The sequence below is a fragment of the Panthera onca genome, chromosome X (assembly GCF_046562875.1).
Source record: "Panthera onca isolate mPanOnc1 chromosome X, mPanOnc1 haplotype 2, whole genome shotgun sequence".
In the NCBI taxonomy this organism is placed as follows: domain Eukaryota; kingdom Metazoa; phylum Chordata; class Mammalia; order Carnivora; family Felidae; genus Panthera; species Panthera onca.
This window is the reverse complement of record NC_138357.1, coordinates 76,260,438-76,278,216: the sequence shown is the minus strand read 5'-3', so window position 1 is coordinate 76,278,216 and position 17,779 is coordinate 76,260,438. Positions and strand designations below refer to the sequence as shown.

The following is a 17,779-nucleotide window of genomic DNA, read 5'->3' as shown; positions in this document are numbered from 1 at the left end:
CCATCCTCTCACCCACCCCCCCGCTAGGAACCATCAGTTTTTCTCTATAGTTAAGAGTCTGTTTCGTAGTGTGCCTATCTCTCTCTCTCTTTTTCTCCTTTGCTCATTTGTTTTGTTCCTTAAATTCCATATATGAGTGAAATCATATGGTATTTGTGTTTCTCTGCCTGACTTATTTCACTTAGCATAATACTCTCTAGCTCCATCCACGTTGCTGCAAATGGCAAGATTTCATTATTTTTAATGGCTTAATAGTATTGCATGGTATATAAATACAACATCTTCTTTAGTCATTCATCTGGGATGGACACATGGGCTGCTTACATATCTTGGTTATTGTAAATAATGCTCTAGAAAAAAAAATAAGAGTGCATGTGTCCCTTTGAATTAATATTTTGGTAATTCTTTGGGTAAATACCTACCAGTGCAATTGCTGGATCATAGGATAGTTGTATTTTTACTTTTTGAGGAACCTCCATACTGTTTCCCAGAGGAGCTGCACCAGTTTGCATTCCACCAACATTGCAAGAGGGTTCCACTTCTTCTACATCCTCACCAATACCTGTTGTTTCCTGTGTTGTTGATTTTACCATTCTCACAGATGTAAAGTGATAGTCCATTGTAGTTTTGAAATGCATTTTCCTAATGATCAGTGATGTTGAACATCTTTTCATGTGTCTGTTGCCCATCTTGATGTCTTCTTTGGAAAAATATCTGTTCATGTCTTCTGCACATTTTTAAATTGGATTTTTTCAGTGTTGAGATTTTTGTGGGAGTGTTAAGTTTTATAAGTTCTTTAAATATTTGGGATACCTACCCTTTATCAGATATGTCATTTGCAAATATCTTCCCCCATTCCATTTGCCTTTTAGTTTTATTAAATGCTTCCTTCACTATGGAGAAGGTTTTCACTTTGATGAAATCTCAATAGTTTATTTTTTCTTTTGTTTTCCTAGCCTCAGTAGACATATCCAAAAAAAGTTGCTATAGCTGATGTCAAAGAGGTTACTGCCTGTGTTATCCTCTAGCATTTTGAAGGTTTCCTGTTTCACATTTTTTGAAAGACAATGAAATGGCCTTTTATCCATTTTGAATTTATTTTTGTGTATAGTGTAAAAAAGGTGTTCCAGTTTCATTTTTCTGCATGTGGCTATCCAGGTTCCCCAACATCATTTGTTGAATAGATTGTCTTTTTCCCATTGAATATTATTTCCTGCCTTTTGAAGGTTAACTGCCCATATAATTGTGGGTTCATTCCTGGGATTTTCATTCTGTTCCATTGATGTATGTGTCTATTTTTTTGTGTCAGTACCGTACCGTGCTGATCACTAAAGCTTTGCAATATAACTTGAAGTCTGGAATTTTGATGCCTGCAGATTTGTTTTTCTCTTTTCAAGATTGCTTTGTCTATTTAAGGTATTTGATGTGAGTGGGTGGTTCCATACAAATTTTAGGAGTTTTCTATCTGTGTGAAAAATGCTGGTGTTATTTAATAGGGATTGCATTAAATGTGTAGATTTCTTTGGATAGTGTGTAGATATTTTGGCAGTATTTGTTCTTCCATGAGCGTGGAATGTCTTTCCATTTCCTTGTTTGATCCTCAGTTTCTTTCATTAGCACTTTATACTTTTCATAGCACAGATCTTTCACTTTTTTGGTCAGGTTTATTCCTAGATATCTTGTTATTTTTGGTGTGGTTGTAAATGGGATTTATTTTTAAATTTCAATTTCTGCTGCTTCAGTATCGGTGTACAGAAATGCAACAGATTCCTGTACTTTGATTTTGTATCCTGAAACTTTACTGAGTTCATGTATCAATTCTAGCAGTTTTTGGGTGGAGTCTTTCAGGTTTTCTATGTAGAATACCATGTCATCTGCAAATAATGGAAGTTTTATTTCTCCCTTACTGATTTTGGATGTCTTTTATTTCTTTTTGTTGTCTGATTACTATCTCTAGGACTTCAAGTACTTTGTTAAATAACAGTGGTAAGAGTGGATATCCCTGTTTCATCCATAGCTGTAGAGAAAAAAAAACTCTCAGTTTTTCCTCATTGAGGATGATTTTTACTGCATGTTTTTCATATATGGCCTTTATTATGTTGTGGTATGTTCACTCTGAACCTACCTTGTTTAGTGTTTTTATCATGAATTAATGTTGTACTTTAGCAAATATTTTCTGCATCTACTGAAATGATTATAAAATTTTTATCTTTTCTCTTATTGTGATTTGCACATATTGAACAACAATTGCAACTCAGGAATAAATCCCATTTGATTGTGGTGAATTATTTTTTTAACGTATTGGTGGATTTGGTTTGCTAGTATTTTATTGAGAATTTTTGCATCTGTGTTCATAAGGGATATTGGCCTGTAGTTCTCTTTTTAGTGGAGTCTTTATCTGGTTCTGGTATCAGAGTACTGCCGGCTTCAAATAATGAAGTTGTAAGTTTTCCTTTCTTTTCTACTTTTGGGATAGTTTGGGAAGGTAAGGTATAAACTTTAAATGTTTGTTAGAAATCTCCTGTGAAGGCATGTTGCCTGGACCTCTGTTTTTTGGAATTTTTTGGATGACTGACTCATTGTCTTTTCTGGTTATTGGTCTGTTCGGGTTGTCTATTTCCTCCTGTTTCGTTTTTGGTAGTTTATGTTTCTAGGATTTTATTCATTTCTTTTAGGTTGTCTAATTTGTTGGCACACAGTTTTTCTTTTTTTAATTTTTTTATAATATATGAGATTTATTGTCAAAATGGTTTCCATACAACACCCAGTGCTCATCCCAAAAGATACCCTTTCAATACTCTCAACCACCCTTCCCTCCCTCCCACCCCCTATCAACCCTCAGTTTGTTCTCAGTTTTTAAGAGTCTCTTATGCTTTGGCTCTCTCCCACTCTAACCTCTTTTTTTTTTCCTTCCACTCCCCCAGGGGTTTCTGTTAAGTTTCTCAGGATCCATATAAGAGTGAAACTATATGGTATCTGTCTTTCTCTGTATGGCTTATTTCACTTAGCATCACACTCTCCAGTTCCATCCAGTTGCTACAAAAGGCCATATTTCATTCTTTCTCATTGCCACGTAGTACTCCATTGTGTATATATACCACAATTTCTTTATCCATTCATCAGTGGATGGACATTTAGGCTCTTTCCATAATTTGGCTATTGTTGAGAGTGCTGCTATAAACATTGGGGTACAAGTACCCCTATGCATCAGTACTCCTGTATCCCTTGGGTAAATTCCTAGCAGTGCTATTGCTGGGTCATAGGGTAGGTCTATTTTTAATTTTCTGAGGAACCTCCACACTGCTTTCCAGAGTGGCTGCACCAATTTGCATTCCCACCAACAGTGCAAGAGGGTTCCCGTGTCTCCACATCCTCTCCAGCATCTATAGTCTCCTGATTTGTTCATTTTGGCCACTCTGACTGGCGTGAGGTGATATCTGAGTGTGGTTTTGATTTGTATTTCCCTGATGAGGAGCGACGTTGAGCATCTTTTCATGTGCCTGTTGTCCATCCGGATGTCTTCTTTAGAGAAGTGTCTATTCATGTTTTCTGCCCATTTCTTCACTGGATGATTTGTTTTTCAGGTGTGGAGTTTGGTGAGCTCTTTATAGATTTTGGATACTAGCCCTTTGCCTGATATGTCATTTGCAAATATCTTTTCCCATTCCGTTGGTTGCCTTTTAGTTTTGTTGGTTGTTTCCTTTGCTGTGCAGAAGCTTTTTATCTTCATGAGGTCCCAATAGTTCACTTTTGCTTTTAATTTCCTTGCCTTTGGGGATGTGTCAAGTAAGAAATTGCTGTAGCTGAGGTCAGAGAGTTCTTTTCCTGCTGTCTCCTCTAAGGTTTGGATGGTTTCTTGTCTCACATTCAGGTCCTTCATCCATTTTGAGTTTATTTTTGTGAATGGTGTAAGAAAGTGGTCTAGTTTCATCCTTCTGCATGTTGTTGTCCAGTTCTCCCAGCACCATTTGTTAAAGAGACTGTCTTTTTTTCCATTGGATGTTCTATCCTGCTGTGTCAAATTTTAGTGGGCCATACGTTTTTGGGTCTAGTTCTGGGGTTTCTATTCTATTCCATTGGTCTATGTGTCTGTTTTTGTGCCAATCCCATGCTGTCTTGATGATGACAGCTTTGTAGTAGAGGCTAAAGTCTGGGATTGTGATGCCTCCTGCTTTGGTCGTCTTCAAAATTACTTTGGCTATTCCGGGCCTTTTGTGTTTCCATACGAATTTTAGGATTGCTTGTTCTAGCTTCAAGAAGAATGCTGGTGCGATTTTGATTGGGACTGCATTGAATGTGTAGATAGCTTTGGGTAGTATTGACATTTTAACAGTATTTATTCTTCCAATCCATGAGCAGGGAATTTTTTTTCCATTTCTTTATATCTTCTTCAATTTCCTTCATAAGCTTTCTATAGTCTTCAGCATACAGATCTTTTACATCTTTGGTTAGATTTATTTCTAGGTATTTTATGCTTCTTGGTGAAATTGTGAATGGGATCAGTTTCTTTATTTGTCTTTCTGTTGCTTCATTATTGCTTTGCTTTATTGCATTTATTTGCATTATTGCTTTGCATTATTGCTGTTGCTTTGCTGAATTCATGTATCAGTTCTAGCAGACTTCTGGTGGAGTCTATCGGATTTTCCATGTATAATATCATGTCATCTGCAAAAAGCGAAAGCTTAACTTCATCTTTGCCAATTTGGATGCCTTTGATTTCCTTTTGTTGTCTGATTGCTGATGCTAGCACTTCCAGCACTATGTGAAACAACAGTGGTGAGAGCGGACATCCCTGTCGTGTTCCTGATCTCAGGGAAAAAGCTCTCAAATTTTCCTCATTGAGGATGATGTTAGCTGTGGGCTTTTCATAAATGGCTTTTGTGATGTTTAAGTATGTTCCTTCTATCCCGACTTTCTCAAGGGTTTTTATTAAGAAAGGGTGCTGGATTTTGTCAAATGCTTTTTCTGGATCGATTGACAGGATCATATGGTTCTTATCTTTTCTTTTATTAATGTGATTTATCATGTTGATTGATTTGCGAATGTTGAACCAGCCCTGCATCCCAGGAATGAATCCCACTTGATCATGGTGAATCATTCTTTATATGCTTTTGAGTTAGATTTGCTAGTATTTTATTGAGAATTTTTGCATCCATATTCATCAGGGATATTGGCCTGTAGTTCTCTTTTTTTTACTGGGTCTCTGTCTGGTTTAGGAATCAAAGTAATACTGGCTTCATAGAATGAGTCTTGAAGTTTTCCTTCCCTTTCTATTTTTTGGAATAGCTTGAGAAGGATAGGTATTATCTCTGCTTTAAACGTGACACACAGTTTTTCTTAGTATTCTTTTATGATTGTATTTCCATGTTTGTCAGGTATTTCTCCTCTCTCATCTGTGATTTCATTTATTTGTGTCCTCTCTCTCTCTCTCTCTCTCTTTCTCTCTTTTGATATGTCTGGCTAGAGGTTTATCAATTTTTTTTCAAAGAAATCAGCTCCTTATTTCATTTATCAGTTTTATTATTATTTTTTAGTTTCTGTATCATTTATTTCTGCTCTAATATTTGGTATTTTCTTCCTTCTGCTGACTTTAGACTTCATTTGTTGTTCTTTTTCTAGCTCCTTTGGGTGAAAACTTAGGTTGTTTATTTGAGATTTCTTGTGCTTATTGAGGTAAGCCTATATTGTTATATACTTCCGTCTTAGGACCACTTTTGCTGCATTCCAAAGGGTTTGGACTGTTGTGTTTTCATTTACATTTTTCCATGTATTTTTTTAAATACATGGAAAATTTATTTTTTAATTTCATGGTTAACCCTTTCATTGTTTACTAAGATGTTGTTTAAACATGATGTATTTGTATTGTTTTCAGATGTTTTCTTGTGATTGACTTCTAGTTTCATAACTTTGTGGTCAGAAAAGGTGCATGGCATGACTTTAATCTTTTTTTTATTTGTTGAAGCCTGATTTGTGACTTAATGTGTGATGTATTCTGGAGAATTTTCCATGTGCACTTGAAAAGAATGTGCATTCTGCTGCTTTAAGATGGAATTATCTGAATATAACTGTTAAGTCCATCTAGTTTAGGGTGTTATTTAAAGCCAGTGTTTCCTTGTTGATCTATTCTATAGATGATCTGTTGATTGATGTCAGTGGTGTGTTAAAATCCTCTGCTGTTATTATATTATTATTAATGAGTTCCTTTATGTTTGGTATTGTTTTATATATTTGAGTAGTACCACGTTGGGTGCACAAATATCTATAATTGTTAGATTTCTTTTTGTATTGTCCCCTTTATCATATACTGTCCTTTTTCTCTTGTTTTAGTATTTGCTTTATTTTTTATTTATTGTTATTTTTAAATTATGTATATTTTTAAGTTTAGTTCTTTATTTTGAGAGACAGAGAGCTCATTAGTGGGAGGAGGGCAGAGATAGAGGGTAAAAGAATCCCTAACAGACTATGTACTCTCAGTGCTGAGCCTGATGCAAGACTCAGTTTCATGAACTGAGAGATCATGACCTGAGCAAAAATCAAGAGTCAGACACTTAAATGACTGAGCCACCCAGGCACACCCAATCATTGTTTTAAAGTCTAGTTTGTCTTATTTAAGTATTCCTAGTTCAGCTTTCTTTTGACATTCATTTGCATGATAAATGTTTCTTCATCCCCTCATTTTCATTCTGTAGGTGCCTTTAGGACTAAAGTAAGTCTCTTGTAGGCAGCTTATAGATAGGTCTTGTTTTATTGTTATTATTATTATTATTATTATTTATGACACCCTATGTTTTGATTAAAGTGGTTAGTTCATTTACATTCAAAGTAATTATTCAGAGATATGTATTTATTGTCATTGTATTTTTTGTTGTGTCATTCTTTGTGGAAATTTTTTTCTGATCTTTTGTTGTCTTTGTTACTTTTGGTCTCCTTTGCACTAAAAAAATCCCCTTTAATATTTTTTGCAGGTCTCCTGTTCACAGAACTTGGCATTTCAGTATTCTATTTGTTGCTCACCCCCTGCAGTTGTGTCTGAGTCACTTTTACTTTCATTGCAGATGTCTGCATTGACTCTGCCTTTTGTGGTCTGTGCTTGTTCTCTGTGGTGTTAGTGGGACCCAGGCTGGCCAACTCTGAGGGGGTGTGCTTGTTGGAGAACATGGGAGTGAGGCAGCAGTGCTTCAATATTTGTGCTGGGCCACTAGTCCTATGCTGGCTCCCCAAAAGTGATGCAATGGCTAGGTCTGTTCGCTGGGGTGGCCAAAAGTGCAAGACTGGATGTGGTGCACAGTGATGGTGGGGCATATCTTGGGTCTACTCACAATGGTAGCTGGGGCCATGTGACTGGGGGCTGCACAGTGGCTGGTCATGGTCTTCTTTTGTCACTCTTTACTCTCTTATATTGCTTTTCTTTTTCTTTATAAAATTTACCACTACTTGGCGTATCATATATTTCCTGGTTTACTTGTTTGTTTTCTGTTTCCCACTCTGGGATATAAGTCTCACAAAAGGAAGAAATTTTGTTTTGCATGTTCACTGCTATATTCCCCGGTGCCTAGAACAGTGCCATAAAGAGTCATAGACAGTATTTTTAATGAATTAATTAAATAAATCAACATTTCACAAATGACATTGAAGCCTAGAATAACGAAATCAATTGCCTTGTTAGAAAAGAAATCAATTGCTGCTTAGACAAGATCCAAATCCATCTCTGTATGTCTCCAAAAATGATACTGTTAAGCATCACACTTTTCTTTTTTTTTCATTCCTTTGATGACCACTTATGAAGTATTTCCAGACCTTCTCTGAATGTTGTAACATAGAGAAAATTTTAGGCATGACCCTTGGCTTATTTAAATTTTAGTATAGATAGTGTCAGAACACATGTATGGACACACCAGTGGACACACATACATACATACATACATATGTACATACAAGGTGGATTATTAATTTAGCTTTAAGCCTTATGGTTTAGACAGCATCTACTGAACAATATGGAAAGACTTCCCAGAGGAAATAATATGAAAACCATTTATAGAACTCTGCTCCGAATCTTTAGGCTGTACCCTGCAAGGAAAACATTATGAATTTCTTTTTTTAGTTGAGGTAACTAAAGTCTAGAGACACCAAGGGACTTTCCCTCATAACACAGCTATTAAGTGTAAGAAAGGAGATTTTCAATTCATGTTGGTCTATTTCCAAAGTCTGTGTTCTTCTTCTCCACTCCCTAGGGCTACACTTGAACTGAGCCAAGAATGATGAGGTGGTTGAAAAGAAAAGGAGGGATAAATGCAGTTATGTTAATCTAGAGAGTTGACCTTTTCCTTATCTTTAAACCCAGTGCTTCCTGAGATGATAATATACATATGGTAAGAGCTCACAGACTATGGTGATAAGCAGAGAAAACAACCTATAACTTTTGAAGCCCAGTATTCAGAAGTTATTGTGACTCTGTGCCTACTTATACTTCCAAAGCCTACCATCGTAGAAAAAAACAGTTGAAAAGACAGATGGAATAATTCATTAGTGTACAAACATTAGTTAAGACCCTTCTCTATGCATGTGCACCTTGGGCTTGACTGAACTGGAGGGAAGCAGTGGTGCAAACAAGAAGTCGACACAAGTCCTGCCTGAGAACACAAGTACACTCAAACACATAAACCCATAAATACCACATATAAACAGAGATGCACAGAAACACACAGATGTACCCACATATATGAAATGGCCATAGACATAAAATATTAGCATATTTACACAAAAGACACAAAATATACATGCAGAAGTATATAGCATACAGACACACAAAATCGTCACATAGACACATAAATATACACAACCACACACATACACACAAAAAACATTGAAACAGACACCTCCAACCAATTAGAACATCAGACAACACATACATATAAACATATGAACATTCATGTAAACACACATATATGAATATATAAATATTAACAAAAGATACATTAAAAGGTAGGCAGATTTGGTTAAAAGCAAACTAGCAATATCTCACATACTAAGGAACAGGGGAAAAACAGAATCTAATTTGCATAATGGAAATAGTGACGTGTTAACAAATCCCATGAACTTCAGTGATCTAAGAAGGCTCCCCAGAGAAGCTGGATCATGGGCTGGGATGTAAGATTTAATTAGCATTTGCTAGGCAAAGAGAAGGGGAAAGGAATTCCAGGTAAGAAGTAAGGAGAGAAAGAGAACAAAAGCCTGGAGTCAACAAAGGTAAGAAGAATGCTGGTAAAGAGGGAGAAAATTAGACTTTAGCTTGCTGTATATATATATATATATAAAGGTAAGGACAGGGAAACCTTGAGAAGATTGTGACGGGTCTTGAAAACTAAGCCAAGATGCCTCAACTTAACCTTATAAGCTTCTATGGTAGCTATAGAAGGTTTTAGAGTGTGGCCGGCACTTGCTGCCACTGCTGTTCAAGGAGGTATTTCAGGGCCAAATCTGTTGGCAGAAAACCAATGGAATAAGGTGGAAAAATGGGAGGTGGGGTGATGGGAGACTATTAGGCTATTGACAGCATAATAATGTAAAAAACATCGGAATGGGAATGGGGAGGCCTGTATTTATCACCTTCTCTGGGCCTCAGTGTTCCAATATGTATCCTAACAATGTCATATTCACCCATGGATTTTGAAGCTACATTCTGGGGACCCCCAGAAGTCCTGTAAAAGTGTCACTATAGGGAGAATTGGGGGGTTTATGTGACTATTTCAACCAATGTGTACTGGAGGCAAATCAAATCTGAAGAACTAATTGTGCATATTTCATCCCAAATCAATGCTCAGTAACATCATGTTGATAGTTTGAAATCAGCCATGGTAGAAAATTTACATCACAAAAATCAGCAAATGCCATAAGCAAGGGCTTCTTTTTCTTTTTTCTTCAGAGAGCTTGTTTTTAAACATTTACCCATATACTACCAGTTTCAATTCTCTAAACCCACATTAACCACTACAATTCTGATTTTATCTGCTAGATCTATTGGGGTTCTAACATGTCTTTTGTCTGAAAGGGGTCTATAACTTAAATAGTTTGAAAACCACAGACATGGTTTGTCATTAAAAGCCCTGCTAGGTCTGGCTTTACAAGGTTTGGGTACAAAAGCCCACATATGAGACTAGACACAGAGTAGGTACTGAACAAATGCTTATTATGTACCTTCAATATTTCTGATACTGTACCAGGTCCCGGGAATATAAAACCAAACAGACATAGAGCTTAGTCTCTAATGGGAAGAGATAGATATTAAACAAACAACTAAAAATATGGAAAATAAAAGTAAAATATATAATATAGCTTAGCTATGAAGTCTCAGCAAAATAAATGCCAAATCTTGCTTTCACCACCAAAATTATTTATGAATTTATTAGAAGAATGGGAAAACAAGAAATATGCATGAGTGTGTATGTGCAGGATTGGGGTGAATGGAATAAAGGGAGCAAAATGGGAGCTAGAATCTCATCTTTTATAAAAGATGAAAGGAGGGGTAGCAATATAAGGATGTTATTTAGAATTATGAAGTGAAAATCTCCCCCAAAATCAGTTAAAGTGTTTGAAAATAATTGTCTCTGAAGAAGGGGAAATGCTTTAACAGCCATCATAAAACTATTTGATAATTTTGATTACATGCATGTTTAACTAGAAAATAAGAGTACTAGATATAATGTGAGAAGTGGTGATGAGTACCATGCTGTTAAAATTAAGTGTCATGGGGCAGAGAGTGTGGTAGGCAGAATACTGGACTCCCCCCCCCAAATGTCCATTAATTCCAAGAATCTGTACATATATGCTAGAATACTTGGCAAGAGAGACTTATATTTATAGGTAGAGTTAAGGTTGTTAATCGGCTTCCTTCAACATCAAGATTATTTTGGATTATCCAGGTAGTGTCAATGCAATCACTAGGGTCTTTGAAAGTGGAAGAGGGAGGCAGAAGAGTCAGAGTTAGAGGAAAATGTTATTATGGAAAAAAATCATAAAAGGTATAACAGTGCTGACTTTGAAGATAGAGGAAGGAAAGCATTTGCCAAAGAATGTGGGTGGCCTCTAAAACCTGAGAAGGAAATAGGTTACCCCCTAGAGTCTCCAGGAAAAAATGGTGCCCTGTTGACATCTTGATTTTAGCTCAATAATATCCGTGGCAGAATTCTGTCCTCTAGAACTGTGAGATAGTAAATTTGTGTTGTTTTCTGTGACTGAGTTTTTGGTAATTTGTTATGGCAGTAATATAAAACTAATAGATTAATAAGGTGGCATGTATGAGAAAGTGACATTTGAACAAAGATTTGATACAGTGAGGGAACAGGCTTGGCAGATATCTGGGGAAAAATAATTCCAAGTTTGGAAGACTGTAAATGGAAAGGTCCTAAGGAGAAAACAAGCCTGGTTTGTGCAAGTAGGTGTGGTTAGAGCAGAGTGAGTGAAGGGGAAAATTTGTAGAGAATGTGTGAGAAAGGGGATGATTGAGGAGGAACATATCATGCAGGGTCTTTTAGGTCTTTTAAAGGACCTTTGTTTCTGTTCTGGGATAAAGAATGATTGGAGGGATCTGAACATGGGAATGACATGGCCTGATTTGTGTTTTAAAAGGAGTTCCCTGGCTTCTCTATGGTAGACTCTAGAGAGGCAAAGGTAAAAACAGTGACACCGGTCTGGATGATTATACAGAAAATGAGTAAATGTAGGATGGTGGCAGAGAAATCAGAATAGAAGTAGATGCCAGAGACTGGAGAAAGAAGAGTGGCTAGGATTTGGCTGTATCAGAGTGAATCATGGTTAAATGGAAAACACAGACACTGCTTATGTGGTAGATCTGGATGACCTAGGCAACAACGGAATTCTGTTATTTTTAACAGAAGATAGTTTGAGACTAGTCACGTGAAAATAGAGTGATGCAACTCTTGCACTGAGATGTCTTCCTAAAGAAATATGGCAGGACTGGAGCTCAGAAGAGAAGTCATGGCTAGAGGGAGATCTTTGACAATCCTTTAGAGATGGTGAAGCCACAGGAGTTTGTCATACCCTTGAGAAGAGGAGAGTAGAAAAAGGAGCAGAGACCCATGAATGGTAAACCAGTTCAAGTACATCCAACTCCCTCGTTTGCCACCAATTCCAGACCCATACTTAGAATCACAGAAAGTCAGAGCCTAGAGACCCTGTGAGATCACCATGGGTCCTATTTTGCCTCAACTGCACAGATGGGAAAAATTGAAGCCTAGAAAGCAAATGGAATTTGTTCAACGCTACACGGTAAAAATCAGTGTCAGAGGTTGGATTAGAACTCAGACTGCTTTTAACTACCTCACACTGCCACTCTGGCTGCTACATCCCCTAATTCTGAAGGTTTTGCTAAATAACTCCCAGTAATGTATTTGGGAGAGGTCTCTTCTATACTGTTCAGAGCAGAGTTACTTTGTCCTTATTGTGTTCCAGTTTCTCTCTCTAAAGTATAAAACTAATAGGATTGATCAATCTCCTGGAACAACCAAGAATGCACTTAAAAATTAAGACTGGATCCATTGGTTACATGCATGTACACATAATGGGAAACAAAAAAAAAAATGAAACAAGCGTATGCCACCAGCTCCTTTTTGACTGAACATTAGAACCTAAAATTTTTTGAGCTCTGCTTCTTAAGGTGACAGAAAAAAAGGAAGCAAAACAGTTGTGGTGAATGTGAGTGCATGGATGTGATATATACACACTGCCCACATTTCATGAATTTCCCACTCTCACCCACTCTACCCACTGACTTGGAGAGTTAAGCAAGCGACACTGATATCCCAATGCCTAGGAAGATCACTGACAGGCTGTGCCTGCCAGTCTTTCCCCTAGACCACTTCTGAATGGACTTTCATTTTAATTCCAATCTATTTCACCACTAACTTTTTGTCAGGCTTGTGTTAGGTTTCTTACAGGGATTGTGTCCCTTATTTAACCCTTACAACTTATACACTTTGTAGCCAGAATTCATGTTTTGGCTACCATTATCCAATATTGTGTCTTACAGTATGAGTTTCATCTCTGTAATTCTGGGCCCAGCGAAGGGCCTGGTATATACCAGGTGCTTAGTGTCTGTTACGTTTAACCAAACTGAATGTGAAAGATGGTATAACTAGTACCTTAAAGTATTATAAAACCATAGAGGAATGAAGGATTAAATCCCCCAAAGAGTTGGGAAAGTGTTTGAGGTGGTATTTGAAATGGATTTTGAAGACTTGCTTGGTCTTAGAGGAAAATAAATAAATAAAGTGAAGTTCAGGGTGAAGCAGGACCACTTTTGAGTGGATGGATGACTTTCTCTTCAGCACCTCCACCCTTGACTAATATGTTAGACTTCAGCACCCAGACTTGAGCAGCTGTTTTGCCTCAAGAAAAGATTTGACCTAGGGCATACCCAAAGCTGTGTAATTGCATACCATGAAATAAAATTTATACTATATTAAATATAAGGTTACATTACTTGACACATATAATCTGAGAGATTTCAAGAAGGTGTCTGGGTCCATATTGGTAGGTAGAAACAAATAAGCCAGCATTAAAACTTTTTTTTAAAAAAGGCAAATTTATAGAATAATGATTAGCTGTTTCCTAGGGCTGGAAGACAGGGGATACTGAGGAGTGACTGCTAATAGGTACAAAGTTTCTTTTGGATATTATTAACAGAATCTAAAATCAATTATGATAATGGCTGTGCTACTCTGTGAATACACTAAAAACCATTGAATTGTACACTGTAAATAGGTTAACTTGATGACTTGCAAAATTTATCAATATAATAAAGAATTCCATAAAAATAATGGGATAAATATATACTGTATGTTCAGATACAAAAGATGTCTACAACATATTCTTACTTGAAGAAAGAAAATTTAAAAGAATATGTAATGAATTTATTTAAATAATAGGTTAAAGTATACAATATTATAGGATAATATAGGACAATTATGTGCAGAGAAAATGACAAACTGTAATCTATGGAGTGGATTTATAGGGGACTTTCACTTTCTACAAAAGAGGAGGATTGAATTTTAATCTTAGACCTGCTATTTACTAAGGCATAGAAACTTATGTAAGTTACATCATCTCTCTAAGCTCAGTTTTCTCATATGTAACAGAAACCTAAAAATTGTACATATTTCATAAGACTGACTTGAAGATAAAATGGAATGTGTGTGTGTAAATGCTCAATAAATATCATTTATTCTGCTTTGTAGAGTTCTAATTTTTAATAATTTTCATGCATTCTTTATGGTTTGACGACCTACATTTAGATACCTAAAAACCTACATTTAGATAATGGTTTGACAACTGTCAGAGTGGCAAGCAAAGTCAGCAGGAATTGTCCAAAACTTTCCTATGGGGAGCAGAAAATTGTAACCTGAAAAAGATCTCTCTGGATGGGAAAAGACTCAAATCTCTGATCTTAAAGATTATTGAAAACTAATTATATACACACACACACACACACACACACACACACACACACACATTAACCAAACTCTGTCAGTTATCACTCTATAGATGAAACAGAGGCTCTGAAATTAAGTAACTTGCTCAGGGTCACACATAGTAGAACCAGAAATCTTACCCTGTTCTGTGTGATTCCAAGTTTGTGCTTTTTCATATTGTGCAACACTGTCAAGACCAATTCAAGTAAAGAGTGAGACTTTCCCTGGTACATCCCCTTTGTCCCTTACACAGCTATTACCTTTCACGCCCAGACTGTTTCTTTGCTTTAGGGACTAGAAAGCAGAAGTGGAACCCTTCATGTTCTGTTCTGGGATATTTCCGGACTGACTCAAGAGTAGCTATGTGTCCTGCTAGGTCATGGGCTTTCACTGACCACAGAGGTTGAGAACCCTTGAGCAAACTAAATTCTTCTATCTTGTTGGTCTGGGAGCAAAGCAGAAGTGGCAAAAGCTGACAAGGCCTAGCTGAAGCAGGAATGTTGAAATCGACACAATAACATGCCATTATGAACATAATCAATATAAATGTTCTAAACTTAATTCTGCTCCTTATGCTTATACATTTTACTAATGTATCCCTAATTTTAGAAGTACTAAGTACTCTTTCCTTCCCTTTTCTCCCTTCTTTTAGGTGTTTCATTGTGTGCTCTCCTTTTTATCCTTATAGTCAAATATCTCCGTAAATTTCTTTGTGGCTCACAGCTGGATTGTTACAAGCTTTTCCTCATGGACCTAGCTATATTAAATTTAGCTTTAAATTTCCACCGAACACTCCATGTTGGCCATCTTTTCTTAGTTCTCAAAACTCCACCAACTCCTCCTCTGAACTTAAATATCCCAGATAGTCTTATGGAAGACAAGTAGAAGTGGATAAAACAAATATAACTTCCTTCTAATTTATTATCTGCTAGAATGTGAGCTGCATGAGGGAGGGATTTCATGTATTATGTTTGCTGATATGTTTCAATGCTTGAAAACTATTGAGGGCTAAATAAATATTTGTTGAAGGAATGAATTAATTAATAGATGAACACTTTAAGATATGATATTTTATCATCTTCCTTTCTAGTGATCAAATAGGAAATTAAACATGCCCTTAAAGCTTAGAAGTCATATATCCTAAATAAGAATACAATGTTTCTAAAAAATCCAATTTGTAAAGCTACTTAAGCTACTTACTGCTAGAGTTTGTTCTTTTCTTCATGTACTCATTCATTAAGTTGTTGAGTGCCTACTATGTGTCTTAACCTGAACTGGTGCCAGAGTACAAAAATGAGTACAAAATATTCTTGCTTTCAGAAAACCCAAAATCCAGAGTGAGGCATAGATACAAAACTAATTAGACTTCTAGGATGCATACAATAAGTGTCATGTTATACATACCAAATAATCCAGACGTGGAAAGGGTGGGGAAAGTGAAGCATAGCTTCACTTAGCAAGGATGCCTCCTTCTCTTAATAGTCCTTCTCCAAGCCTTTTCTATAATATATAATATATTATATATATATATATATATATATATATATATATATATTTCTATAATATAATATAATATAATATAATATAATATAATATAAATATATATATATTTATATAATATATAATTCCAGTTCCATTAACCCTGATTCACAGGTCATGATCTCATTACCTTGAGCAGTTTCTGAGAGCCTTTATTAAGTTTTCTTCCTAGTGGCTATTCTAGTAAGCCATGATAATCAACCCCATGACTGGGAAGTTGGGAAATTAAAGGATTCTCAGAGGGTGTGCTGACAGAGATGGAAAAATGCTGTTGGTGACCTAATAGTATAATCATCTCTCCACTTCCCTAGACTATGGAGCAACTAGGATGATGTAGCAATAGGGCAAATTTGGGAATGAGAGAGAAGGTAAGAGAAACAACCAAAACAGAATTAAAAGGAGTCACCAGAATTCTTAAAGTTTCAGAAGTCACTACCACTTGTACTTCTTTGATTGTTTTGATCACTTTCACCTAGATGAAGAGTGGTGATATTAAATTTATTACTGTGTTACTTTGTAAAACTGCTCCTTGCTGGCACTATTTAAGATAAGTCAGGAAGACAAAGATCTATAGACCCAGCTACCTATGGGAAAAGTAGCTTAATGGAACTGCACTGGTGCTGTATCATATGAAGGGATACAAAGTGTTAAACAGTAAATGCTGCTTTGTTTCCAACATACACAGACCATATAACAACTCAAACACAGCTGTTGCCCATCTCCACTTTGGAAGCCATTGCAAGGAAGTATCTCAGAGTCTTGTAGTGAGTGCTACTTCTTTTTGTCTGTCTCCCTTTAATTCTTATGGTCTCTAAGTGAGAGTTATACATTAATGAAAATGTAAAAAAAACAAGAAATAAAAAAAGCACTTTCAAAAGTGCTTTATTTTTCCAAAGGCCTGATAGTTGGTACTCAGAAGAAATGTATACTCCTCATATTATTTTGGGCCACATATATTCATATTGCTGGTTAGAAGGTGCTTCAAAAGTTGGTTTTGTTCCAATTACTTCAGGGTAAGTTCTCAACTTTATGGATTTAGAAAGTCACTATTATCACATCTGATGAATGGTGTAAAATCAATCAAATATGTAAAGCAGTATTTCTCAGTATTGCTTAAATTTTAGAATCATCTAGTGGAATGTTTAAAGTCTCAATGCCCAGATAGTACTTCAAACAAATTAAATTGGAGTCTTTAGAAGTATTCCCAGACATCAGTGCTTTGTAAACTCCCCAGTGGATTCCAATATGCAGCCAAGTTTGAGAACCACTGCATTAGAGTAATCATTGTGTAAACCCAAGTGTCATTTAAATTACTGTGACGACAGATATAATTAGAAAGATTTCCAGGAATTACAACTTCTTTCTTTCTCCTTTTTGGTATAAACATACATAAGAAATACTATCCTGGGAAATCAAACTAACTGCTACTCTTAATGGGCATGTGATTAAAGTGTATAGTCAGTGGCTCCCAGGTATGGGAAGAATTCTTATGATTTGAGAAAGTGCATAAATAGATTAAAGGGAATGGGAGATCTTGGAATTAGATAACAGAAGCCAAATACCCTCCCATCCCATGAGGCTCTAGCATTGCTATTATTTAACACTCTCCTGTATGTAAAGGGACACAACCACATTAATCAATTCTTTGGTAAATTTCCTACTCTATTATTTCCTTCTGTGATTTATTTCTTTAATGGAAACCAATGCTACTTAAAATTTTATTTTAAGAAATTCATTTCCTAGTCAACTTTGTT

The 17,779-nt window shown here is 36.1% G+C and overlaps 1 long non-coding RNA gene across 4 annotated transcripts in view; it reads left to right on the top strand.

Annotated features, from left to right (window-relative positions):
* The window catches only part of LOC145714572 (uncharacterized), a 95,009-nt gene that overhangs the window by 51,635 nt on the left and 25,595 nt on the right, over positions 1-17,779 (top strand). The window lies entirely within an intron of this gene.